The sequence below is a fragment of the Hypomesus nipponensis genome, chromosome 6 (assembly GCF_054491055.1).
Source record: "Hypomesus nipponensis isolate SF chromosome 6, ASM5449105v1, whole genome shotgun sequence".
Taxonomy (NCBI): domain Eukaryota; kingdom Metazoa; phylum Chordata; class Actinopteri; order Osmeriformes; family Osmeridae; genus Hypomesus; species Hypomesus nipponensis.
The window spans coordinates 17,110,590-17,123,012 of NC_140366.1; the positions used below are offsets into that span (position 1 = coordinate 17,110,590).

The 12,423-nt window shown below is 41.5% G+C and overlaps 1 long non-coding RNA gene across 1 annotated transcript in view; it reads left to right on the top strand.

Annotated features, from left to right (window-relative positions):
* The first annotated feature begins 6,245 nt into the window (after positions 1 to 6,245).
* LOC146287399 (uncharacterized) overlaps positions 6,246 to 12,423 on the top strand; it is a 50,384-nt gene continuing 44,206 nt past the window's right edge. Inside the window, exon 1 of the long non-coding RNA XR_014758483.1 lies at positions 6,246 to 6,509. This is a non-coding gene — a long non-coding RNA (uncharacterized LOC146287399). The remainder of the gene's footprint in view (positions 6,510 to 12,423) is intronic.

Consider the following 12,423-nt stretch of genomic DNA (forward strand, 5'->3'; position numbering starts at 1 on the left):
TGTGTGTGAGTGTGTGTACTTTGTGTATAGTGTGGTGAGGTTGTAAGCTCTGCATGGGGGCTGCACCTGTCATGTTGCACAGTAATCCTGATTAAGGTTATATTTATCAGTTGAGGGAGGCAGCAGCTGGATTGCTGCTCACCTCCCTCTGACACAGACCAATCAGAGGCCTGGAAACCAGATATCAGTCACCTTTGCAGCTCTTCTTTTGACAAATTGTTTCCATACAAATTAACATTAAAAAGTTCAATAATCAAAAGAAGCAATCGAGGAGCTGCTTGTTCAAGATTTCCAACCTCCGCCCATGGAGTCGATCCTTTGTGAGAACAGCTGTTATAATCTGCCCTCTAGTGGTGAAGGCTTGGAACAATTGTGGTACAAAGGGGGATTCCGATCCTTGCACAAAATCGTTTTCGTGTTTGTTGTCAATCAAATGTCTCTTAGTACATGTTTCACCAGTGATCTATGTGTTTACAATTCTGTGACAACTGTAACTACTGTAGACTTAAGTTGCCATTCTCACAGAAGGATATTACAACACCGTTGAAACATTGCTGTACTGAGCTGGCTTGGTTACATCTAAATTTAGAAGATCTCTAAGCTAAGAAGTAGTTGGTTGCCGGATCAAGATTTAAATAAGATTACATGCAACAACACATGACAAAAGGTTTCTGAAAACTAAATGTATTACCATTTAATTACTATCATCAGTATTATTTATTTACTTCATATAGACGTATGCTAAGGGCCACAAATGAGCACACACACACACACGTCAGTACAAAAGTAGAACATAATACACCACCACAATAAACCTGCATAATGACTCATGAGTCACAATACATGACTAATTACAGTAATCCCCTTGAGATGCACAACTTGAGATGCATTATTTGTGTTTGGTCATGAAGTAACAGTGAAAGCTGTCGTAATTTCAAATCCTTTACAGAAACAAAACATACATTAAACATTCTGTCCTTTCCCATGTCTTGAACCCGCAAGCAACCGTGTCCACCAGGGACATGGCTACTCTGCAATTCAATTAAGTCAGAGTACTTCGGTTCAATCCTGGTTGACTCAGGGGATCGACTATGCACTCGGTATTGTGAATGTTTTTTTCATTTCCCTCTGCCAGTCCAATTAAGGTTGATAGTGGTTACGTAATAGTGTTCCTTCAATGAGGGCCTGTTATGGTTGCAGCAGGGAGAAATCCTGAAACCGAGGCTGTGGAGAAGAGATGCTTCTGTGTGTGAGTCTCAGGGCTCAGTTGAGTTTGTGGTTCGCCATGGGTCCCCTGGCAGAGCTCTGTGTGGCAGGGCACCAAGGCAAACACACAGGCAACAGATGGTCTCTGTTGTGTTCCTTCCATCCATGGAGCTGTTGCTGGCTCAAGGCTTACACCCACTGAGACTGCAAGGAGAGAAGGAGAGAGAGACAAGGAGAGAGAGAGACAAGGATAGATAGAGAGACAAGGAGAGAGAGAGAGACAAGGAGAGAGAGACAAGGAGAGAGAGAGACAAGGAGAGAGAGAGAGATGAAGACAGAGAGAGAGAGAGAGAGAGAGAGAGAGAGAGACAGAGGGAGAGAGAGACAGAGGGAGAGAGAGAGAGAGAGAGAGAGAGAGAGAGAGAGAGAGAGAGAGAGAGAGAGAGAGAGAGAGAGGGGGTAAGAGAGAGAGTGCGAGAGAGAGAGAGAGAGAGAGAGAGAGAGAGAGAGAGAGACAGAGAGAGAGAGAGAGAGAGAGAGAGACAGAGACAGAGAGAGAGAGAGAGAGAGAGAGAGAGAGAGAGAGAGAGAGAGAGAGAGAGAGAGAGAGAGAGAGTTATGGAGGGGTTGGAGCTTTCACATGGTGAACATGTCGGCCATATGTGATCTGGCTTGCATACAAAAGCAGCGTTGTATAATTCCCTCGACGGTTTAGGTTTGGTTTATGTTGAGAGCAAAGATCATAAACCTAGGATTAAATACATATTAAATACAGCATCTTATACTGGCATTCAAGAAGCTGAGGCAACGTAAAGTTGTTTCAAAACTCAGCACTAGATGGCGCTGTGAACTTATGGCTTTGAAGGCTGGTGAAAGGAGGGGGAACTCTGAGCCTATTTCCATGACTGACTGGGGGGTGGGGGGGTGGAATCTTCTGGAGAAAAATCTCATTCATGCATTTTCTTCTTGATTTGTTGGACTCAAGGGATCAAGCGGATTCCAAAGGCAAACAGCAGAGACTGATAACTCTTTCAGTTTCTCAACCCAATGTACAAACATGATACTGGATAGACGTGTAGGCATTAAAATTCAGAATAAGTCAATTTTTCCAATTAAATACATTGAACTATCTGAATTCCCTGATACCCTGATTGATAATCAAGTCTAAACTGGCATTTTAGTATCATTTACAGTCACAGAGGCATGCTCAAATGTGTTTAACAGTACACAGCCCACTGAATCATTTCCCAATGAACCACACTATGAGATAAAACGGTCCACCCAAGCTTGTTCATCTTGTACCACACAATCTTTTGCAAAGGGACCGTACAAATACATGCAATGTATTTTTGACGCTTCACGGTATATGAGCCTTATTTTTGTTAAGGGTTGGCCAATTATCTGGTCAGTAAACAGCATAATCAGAGCCTCAAGATGACAAAGTAAATTGGAGACAGGCCTTGTGTGCTGTCTGTGCCTTCTTGTATCCCTTTGTCAATACCCAATTATCCTCTCTGTTGCACTTCCCTCTCATAGTGCATGCCCTAAAATAGATTCTTAAGGCATTGTTTTCTAATTGCAGCAATCCGGAGACCCTTGAAGCATTGATCAAACGTTACAGCCTTTCTGGAGTGTGCGTGGGTAAAATTGAATAGAGCAGGATTCCAGGTTTGCATTGTAGACTGTACTTTCAAAGACTTGGGGCAATTGTGTATGGCTTCACTACCCTTGTATTGTCTTCGGCTTTTTTAGGGGGGCTAGTGGTCGTGAAAGATATTGCCTGAGTGTGCTGGGTTGCTGTGGCCGTTGTTTATATATTTCCCAGTTCAGAGGGATGCAGGATTAACGTCAGTCCTGACTGACTGGTCAGAATCATCTGAAGTAATTTATGTACATTTATAGAGAGCCATGAATGTCGTCAAGGGCGTATGAAGGCATCTTATCTGGAGGTTTTGGGATGTTTGTGATCATTACCTGAGCTACATAGGCACACTGCTCGTGTTTGTTTGAGTGCTGATAGCCATATTCAGCTGTCGAGATAAGGGGTTTCTACATTCAACACACACCATTTCAGTTCCCTTCAGCGAATGAAGGACTTCATCTAAGGTATTGTTCACATAAAGTTAAGCAAGAATTCTTTTCACACACAAGTTCAAAAAGCATTGCTTTCATTTTCACATCTTTAAAAACGCCGAAATGATGGGAATGTCTTTTTTATTCACAAAATGTCATGCCACTTCAGAGTTGCTTTTCACACCACCTATTCAAAAGATATTGTCACCCCTTCACACAATGTCTTAGCAGGATCATATTTCACAGCATGCTACATTCAGATAGAGAGTCATTTAACTCTTGTAAAGCAAATGTGTTTACTCCAAATCATGTGGCTCAATCAATCTTAGCCTTTATTAGATAAATTAATCTGACTCTTGGGATATGGGTAAAACAGGTGGTCTAATGCCTTACTGTAGTAAAGCCTAGACAACAGCTCACAACTCGGATATCTTGTTTTTCACAAAGTCTCTGAAGCATAGGGTTTCTGGTGGGTGGTAACTAACGTGTTTGATTTTTCAATTAGAGCTGTTGATTGGAGTCTGCTCTGAGGCACCTGTGGCAGCAGGAGTCTGAGTTAATTAACAGACACCTTTTGATGAACATGTCATGCTTATCTGTTTAGTTTCTTGAAAGAGCACTGGTTGTGACATTTGCTTTTCCTTTGATTCTAATGTCAAGTTTAAACCAACATTCTTGTCTTCTTGTAGGGTCAGTAACTTCAATGGCTGACTGACTTGAAAAGACAATTCAGTGTCAAAGCCACAGGATGGTTAGGCTCATTGTAAGAAACGCTAAATGGCATTTAAAGACATGGACCAAAGAATTGCTGAAACCCAGCGCTGAGCAGACTTTTTCAAGAGAAGCAATTTTTTATGTTTAGTGGCATGGCAGGAAATATTTTCCCCGTCTCAAAGGGTGGGTAAATGTCATTTCAAATGAATGTATGCAGAGTACATGCACCCTAAAATCCCCTCTTCAAACAAAGCTTGGGATTTCCAAAACTTGGCATAGGTCCCTTTCCCCCCTTCATAGCCTTAATTGCTGTTGAGATGTGGTTTTAAGCATAGCTGAACCCAGACTTGCTAAATGTCCCTGGTTCATTTCATTCTAAGTGGTTTAATTTGATTTGCTCTCTCAAATAATTCTTGCCTTCAAATCTTGCTTTTGAAAATCCCTCATGTTGGTAGATTCAGCTCATTGCACCTGTTTCTTTGTCAGAATTAATTACAATGCATGCAAGCTGAACTTGCATCCGGTAAAAGTAACATTTTGATAATCAAGGTATCATTTTCCCCTTTGGTCAATATCCTGTTACACTAGAACATGTGTGCTACCCTGTTCCCTTCCTATTCTGCCGGCCACCGTTTTCCAGCATCTGATAGCAGAAGCAAGAAGAAAAACAAACACATCCTTGTCATTCGCTGTGACACACTGCTCCACATGGACTTACTGAAGCGATTTAAACACACACATTGTGTTCTCTGCAACATACTACACTACATTCAGAGATGACCGGTGCAGACCTGTCCGCCCACACACACACACACCTGAACACACAAAACATAAATACTTATGAAGGTCAACATATGTTGTTGCTTTCAAGATACTCAGCCAGGCTCTGTTTTGCAGGACAGTCTGTTCCACCAGATCTGCGGTTTACACCCACACCTCTGCCTAACGACTAGCTTGTGCTTCCCCATCTCTGCTGCAGTGAAGCTGGACGATGTTTATCAGGACATGGACACAATCTTCAGATCATTTCTTTTAAAATTCTCATTCTTTATGTTGGTGTATACAAAACTGCACACAGACTATACAAATATGACTGCTTATATTGATGTGTTCTCTGTGTAGGTTAGGCTTCCTGTACACTGCCCCTTGTGCCCAATTACTTGTGTTTATAGCCTCTGCGTTGTTAACTTCGTAGGACACATGGGGGTCTGTACATTTTCTGTTTCCGTTTTTATTGGTGTTTTTGCCCATTTCTAAATTTGAAAAATACCCTGAAAAAACAAAACATGTATTGCATGATTACATTTACACTGTAAAATGTTCCTTCATTATTTGATCTTTTTTTTTTTATGAGCTATATCAACGCTTTAAGATGACTGGCCTGTAATTGATTTAATTTAGTCAAATTCTATAAAAAAAAAATATATATAGGAATACCTGAACAATTCCACCCAACGTACAGTAGACAAAAATGGGCCACAATGAACTATGAATTACTGTATGGTCAAGAATGACTATATTTATGCTTTCAAGCTTTTATTGCACATTTACTGCGCAGCAAATAATATATTTGAATGGGCCTACGTAGACTGTAACCCACAACCCTCGATTCCATTGGTCACAGTCGGTTGAATCCCAACAAAACGAACGGCACATATTGCAATTGTGGGTTTATTAATATTGCTCTGTACGAGAATTTTTGTGCGTGTATCTTATGAAATACACAAAAAGCCTGCATGCATTTGCAATGTCTTAGGCCTACATTGTACTATGGTATCCAATGTATGTATGTATTTATTTATTTATTTTGGCAAAGAAAATAGGCTCCATGGCAATGTTCCATTTGGGTTTAAAACTGATTTAAAACAACTGTATTAAACAAATACTAATTTTCAAGCAAGAAAGCAATATGGAAGGCCACCTGTGTGCATAACACAGCTGACTGATGCGCCCTAGCTAGTATTATCTTCTGCCTTTTGGTCACCTGCGCGTGCCTCTTACAGGATCGTGAAGGCAATCACTACTAACCGCCACGCAAGGACAACTAGATTCAGCGATGTGAATGCTTGTTAGTGAAGCCTGACATGATACAGTAGCCTTACAATACATACATTTATGTAATTCCATAGACAGGCAAGTGAGAGGCGCTATAGGGCTCTGTAGAAAACAGAAAGTAAAGGGGAGGAGCGGTATCGGGAGTAAAGTAGCCACACGGTGTGTCGCTCTGACCAAGCATTCGCTTGCATCTGAGAGCCGACGCTGTGCAAAGAGCGGATAAAGACGCGTTCTGTGGCATCTGCCAAGTCCCAACGCTGGCAATAGGGAAGAGGTAACAGAAGCCGGGAAAGGACTGGACAACCGACACACAAAAGACGGGCTTCAAGAAGAGACAGTACTATACATTTAGCCGTAAAATGAAACATCAGTATTTGCTGGATAAAGACAGCAGTAACGCATAACCGTTTCTGTCGAAACAAGGACAAACGCCGGGGACAGAATCTGCGACTACAGGGGAGGTAAGCGGACAGTGTAAGCCATAGCCTACTGTACCAGTGGAGATCTCCAGCCTTACTTCATACATTTCTAATTTGTTTAGTGACAGGCTGAGTTCACGCCGTACAAGTGGACTTCTCCGCTTGTGAATATGTGGTGCGTTTCTGATATGTGTTCGTCTGTGCCATCTCTTTCAAAGCACCATAATATAACCAAATGGGGTGTGCGGCTCTTACGTTGTGCGCAAGCGCTCAAGCTTGGAGCGAGAAAAAACTTCCTGCAAGGCTTGTAGCTGGTGTCGGTGTGACATTACTGTAATGGTGCTTCTAATAGAGGTAGATGGTTACAAATATAAATCTGACTCGTGTTGAGAATGGACTGCACACCACGAAACAGCACCGTATAGTGCAGTGCTATTATCTTGAATCATTGAATCTTTGAATGGATGCAGCTAGGGACCTATTGTTCTCTCAGTGTTCATCATGTTCGTGTGTATGCTTTTGGCTTAGTTATGAACCCACTATAAGACTGTTCAATTACTTACTAGTCAACTGTAATACCTCATAACCAACCACATTGTCCCACCTTACAGATGTATAATTGGTGTTTTAGCCTACCTACCTTAAAGCAATTAGCCTACCTATCATAAAGAAATAAGTCCATCTGTCCAGTAATTAATTATACCAGGAGCAATAGGCCCATTCACTTGTACATTATGAAACACAAACACAGAATCAACAAGCCTTTGGGATTGCCATTGATGTTGACTGTGGGAACAATACAGGTTACTTGCCATAAAGGTAACGCAAACATAATGCACTTATACACACACTTACAGAGCGCACTCTCTTACTGTACCCAGGTTTTTAAATGATAGAATAATTATATTTGAGCATTTTACTACACATTCCCACTTGAGATTCAACCATAATAATAAATACTCATAACACTATCGTAACTTCAACATGTGCGTCCATTCTGAATGTCTGCCTGGCAAAAAGCACAACCATTACATTGATAACATTGGTAAACCTACAATACCAGGTAGTGTGAATCAAGGTAGGGATTAAGGGCTTTAGTCCCTGTCATCCCAGAACAGGGAGAGGGATCTGTGCTTGATGAGGTGAGACAATGCATTTGCCTCAGAGCTGGGCCCATTTAGCAGGGACTTTTCACCTCATCTATACAAGGGATTGGTTCTGCATATTTACAATACCAGTAGCCTACCCTGTCGACAGCAACATAAATGTGTTTGTCTGTGTGTGTATGTGTGTTGATGTGTTATGTTTGTGTACAGATATAATAGAGAGGATCTGTATTAACTGAATTCATGCTCTCTCTCCTGGGCTTCGGTGATAAACAGTTAGACCATGCATCTCCATCTAGTAAATTAGGGAATGATCTCAATCTGTTTTGAAGCGCTGCGAAGGACAATGCCTAGTTGAGATGAATTATATCTCTGGTAGGGAGTCTCAGCAAGGGATCAGCCTTTCTCGTCTTGATAGAATACATCATGTGGTTCCACTTATTTTCAGAGCAAAAGGCTAGTGCTGCCGGAGTCAAGCAGTAGAACAACCAAACAACTGAACAATTATTGGGAGGATTATTTTATTTTGTGAGCATATGGTATGAGATAGCGAAGGCTCTCAACGTTATCCATGCAAGTTGTAGTTTGGGACTTTCATTTGTCAGGCAGTAGTTTCCTGCTAGGATTTTCCCACTCCAACATCTTAAGCTTGATGAGGTGGTGTTGGTGCGAGGAGCAGTGGACCAGGAGAGCCACTCGATGGAGAGCGTACGCAGTAGGGACTGAGAGGAGCGGCAGCGATGCCGGCCCCCAGCTCAACACGGCCTTCGCAGACCAAGCAGGCGCGTGTGGTGTACCAGCAGTGGCTTTACACGCGTCGCTTGGCAGGCCGTGCTTGAACAAGATAGTGAGGAAGGACAACATCAAAACATCCATTTGCAAGAGCTTTCTCTCTGAAATACAGATAATGAAGGTTTTTTTTTCTTCAACCTCCCTATGTTGCATATCTTAAAATACCGATTTTCCTTATCGAGAGTCTGCAGCGGTGATATTGTTAGTTTGTTGAATGTTGAATATTTAGAGATGAAGGCTAAAGGAAAAGGGTAATAAACTTGCTAATGTATATGGGGCAAAAGGCCATGAGCAAACTTGTGGGTTCCCAAGCTCTTTAGAGACCAGTGAACTATGAAAAGCAGTCTCTTCAGCCGCCCTCTTGCACACAGTCGCTCGAGGGGTTGTGACGCCAGTATCATTGCACTAAAAGCCTCCAGTTCGACTGCATAGAGACCAAAATGGTCTCAGAGCACAATACACCGTGCACACGCAACAACCACAGAGATTGAGACAGCAGCCTGCTCAAATACACAGGCTGATACAGTTAGTAGTTTATAAACACAATTATCTTAATTTTTGTAGAGTCAAGTCTCCAATTTCTCTCAATTATGAGCAACTCGTTTATGCAGTGTAATGTCACTGATTTTCATTTTAACAATAATCCTCTACTGTATCCAGAAATGCTAAATACGCTGCTTTAAGTCTGTCATGTTTTTGTCTATTCTTGGAATGCAACATTTATTTTCTGTTTTCCTCCATAGATAGTAGAGGGGTTTTAAACACTGTGACTGTTTCCGTGCCAGTGTGAACAAAACATTCGCTATGCACCATCCCACAAAGATGTCTGTCATTGGTTGTTGGGTATGTCCTCCGTGAAGTAGCGCCAATCACACCATTCCCTTCAATATGCTAAGACGCCATTAGCCCTCCAGCAAGCAAGCTGACTCCCAGAGCCAGGGCCAAGGGCCATACTTATCACACTAGAGCCCAATTTCAAATCCACCCTCAGCCTGTGGCCGTAGGCATTTCAAGCCCTTGAAGAGAAAAGAAGGTGTATGGAGTACTGGAAGACATCCACCAAGCCTAACAGACATTGTCTGCCAACAACAGACATCTCTGATCTACATGAAGAACACTGGGGTTGAAGTTGGTTTGGAATGGGGCCTACACAGGCAGTTGGTTTGGAATGGGGCCTACACAGGCCAGCCACATTCTCAGGCCCCTGCAGGCTGTGACCCTGCTGGGTTGTGAGTGGCTCAGTGGGTGGCAGGTTAAGCCTGTTAGGCCCTCATGATGACACTGCAGATCTGTTCCATGTAGGGGGGAGACATGGGAGAGGAGGTGGACATGGAAAATCTTCCATACCTTCTGGCAGGCTTGCCCTACATTCACCTCCTTTTTGTCTATGCAGTCCCATTCAGCCAGGCTTCATTGTTTCTCTCTGCCCTGGGACTTTGTGGCAGAAGTGGTCCTCAACCGTCATATTTATAGACGCGCACGTCTCTTACACCCCATGTTTTATTAGCTCACAATACCTCCTCGGAATAAACATTGTCTTAATAAATTACTAAATCTATTCTGGGAATGCTTGTTCTTTCAGATGTCAGGCATCGCGGTCGGACAGAATCCTGTGGCCTCTCAGCCAGGGTGTCTACGGGAGCGTTATGTAATAATTTATTTGAAATTGAATAATTCAATCAGTCTTCAGGAGCGTGGCAAGCCTGTGCCAGGCATTAAAGGCAGGCCTAGTGGAATAGTGCTGTGGTACAAGAGTGTGTCTTGTATCCCGGGCCTCCTGAGCTGAAGGCAAACACCCCAGGAACCCAGCATTTTACAGCGGTCACACAAGTCACTGGAACTCAATTTTCCAATTCCTTCCAATCCCAAATCACAAGGTGTCATGAGAATCGTTAAGGCCTGCTACCGGGAAGCTGTTTGTAACTTTGATTGTTCATTGGTGGATAGATGGCCCAATTCTTTTGGACAACTGGGTAATTGCTACCATATTTTAAGGGTTATGCAGTGATCCATTATTATTAAAATATGACCACTTCTGTCAGTTTAACAGCAGAGATAAACAATCTTCTACTTGACAGATACAAATCTGAAATGCAATTACAAATACATCTCGGATATATGGATATGGATATATCTAAATTGTTTAGTGACTGTAAACATAACACTAACATGCAGCGGTGTCCATCTGGGTAGGTAGGAAGGTGGCCATTGACCTAACAGGATCCACAAATCATGCCTTTGTGGGTGGCGTTATTTTAATCTGTAATAGCATCCTATTTTGCGTCCGTTGTTTTATTTTGACATGCCTTTTTTTTATTGGATTAGAACAGCATAAAAAATTGGCCATATTCCAACCATCAAATGTTGTGAATCATGCATGTCATTTTTCCATTTATTCACCGTGCAGGGTCCTGGCAATGCTGTGCAAATACCTAATGCACGATGACAATGTTCATTAATTGTGCTTTCTAATTGATTTATTATAGCATCTGGCAATTAGTAGAATAGATAGCTACGGAAAATAGAAAGAGGGCCTTGAAATGTAGTTATTGCAGTGCTGTTGTCCAGGTAGTACAGTTGTCACCTTCTCTCAGTGATGATGTTGATACGCAGTGAATGTGTGGTCGAGAAAATTGCATGTTGACACATTAATTTAAACATGTAGCCGGCAGGCTGTACAATTATGTATATGAAAATGGAACAAATGCTTGCTGATATTAGTCTCTTTTTAATTATTTATTTTTTTCATACTTTTTTGCTGAAATGTAGTAGCCGCTAGGAACATGGATCATACTGAAACGCCTGTTCAAGTGGAACTGTAGTTACACCACACTTCATAGCTTGCAATGTAGCATGGTGCAGTGGACTTGAAAGCAGGGTAATTATTGCTTACATCCCCAGCCAAAGAAATACATTCTGTGAAATCATAAAAGTAGAGGAATAAACTGTCAGTGGAGAAACGAGGTTATTGGATGGCCTAGTCTAGGAAGCCTTCTTCTTCTGTGCCACTGTTTGGATTCATACAAGATATAGGCTGGGCCAGAGAAATTCGCTGAAATAAGAAAAATAAAAAAAGACTTGGCTTAACATCAATAGAATCTGCTGAGCATGAAATAGTAAAACTATCTTTGTCGTTTCTCTTATGCCTGTGGCTCTTATGGGTGTAATGTCATAGCTTTTCAATGGAAGACATTTTCATTTTTCTGCATTAGTAAGAGGCCCAACAATTTCTCTTTCTCTGAACAGAAATTCATTGGCCTTTGGAAAAGTAGCCATTTGATTTTATTAGAAAAAGATTATCTTGGCCTGTCCTCCTAAAGTAAGTCAATAGTCATTTGGTTGACAAACTGGGATACTCTAACGTTTAAGAAACAGATTTGGAGGCAGACAATGCTTTTTTTATGCCGTTTGAAATGTTACAGCTCTAGTTTGTTTGATGAAAAAAGATTGTAAATGGAAAATGTGTGCTAGGGTACAGTAGTGGCTTTTTAACGTCAAGGGGATGGGTATTAATGTAGGTCCTCGTCTCACAGACTGTAATTGGTATCTGCTGATTGCTGAGCATTTGATTAAGACATATACATTTAAATGTATGTATTATGCCTGCAAGTCTGTTTTGCAGTCAGAAATGTTCTAGACTAAAAATCTAAAAGATCTTTTATAATGTGATTTATAGCTTAGCTGTATTTATAGCTTAGCTACACTGCAAGTTGACAATTTTCATATACCGGTGTATATATATATATATATATATATATATATATATATATATGAATACACATTTGTCTTTGCTACAATGAAGTAACTGTATAAAACTAGAGCGTGTACAATTTCAGGGAAAATGTGAGATGTGCTTGCTTTGGTTGCAGCCGTGCACTAGGCCTATATCACCTCCAAACCTATTGTTTAAAACTAATATCAAACATCCAAACATTTGGAGAATGACAATATTTTTCATGGGTTGGTGACTACATTGTAAGAAACTGTTGCGACCAAATCCATTGACTCACTATGAGATCAGTCATTAAAAGAGGCCGGGGCAATGGGATATCTCACCT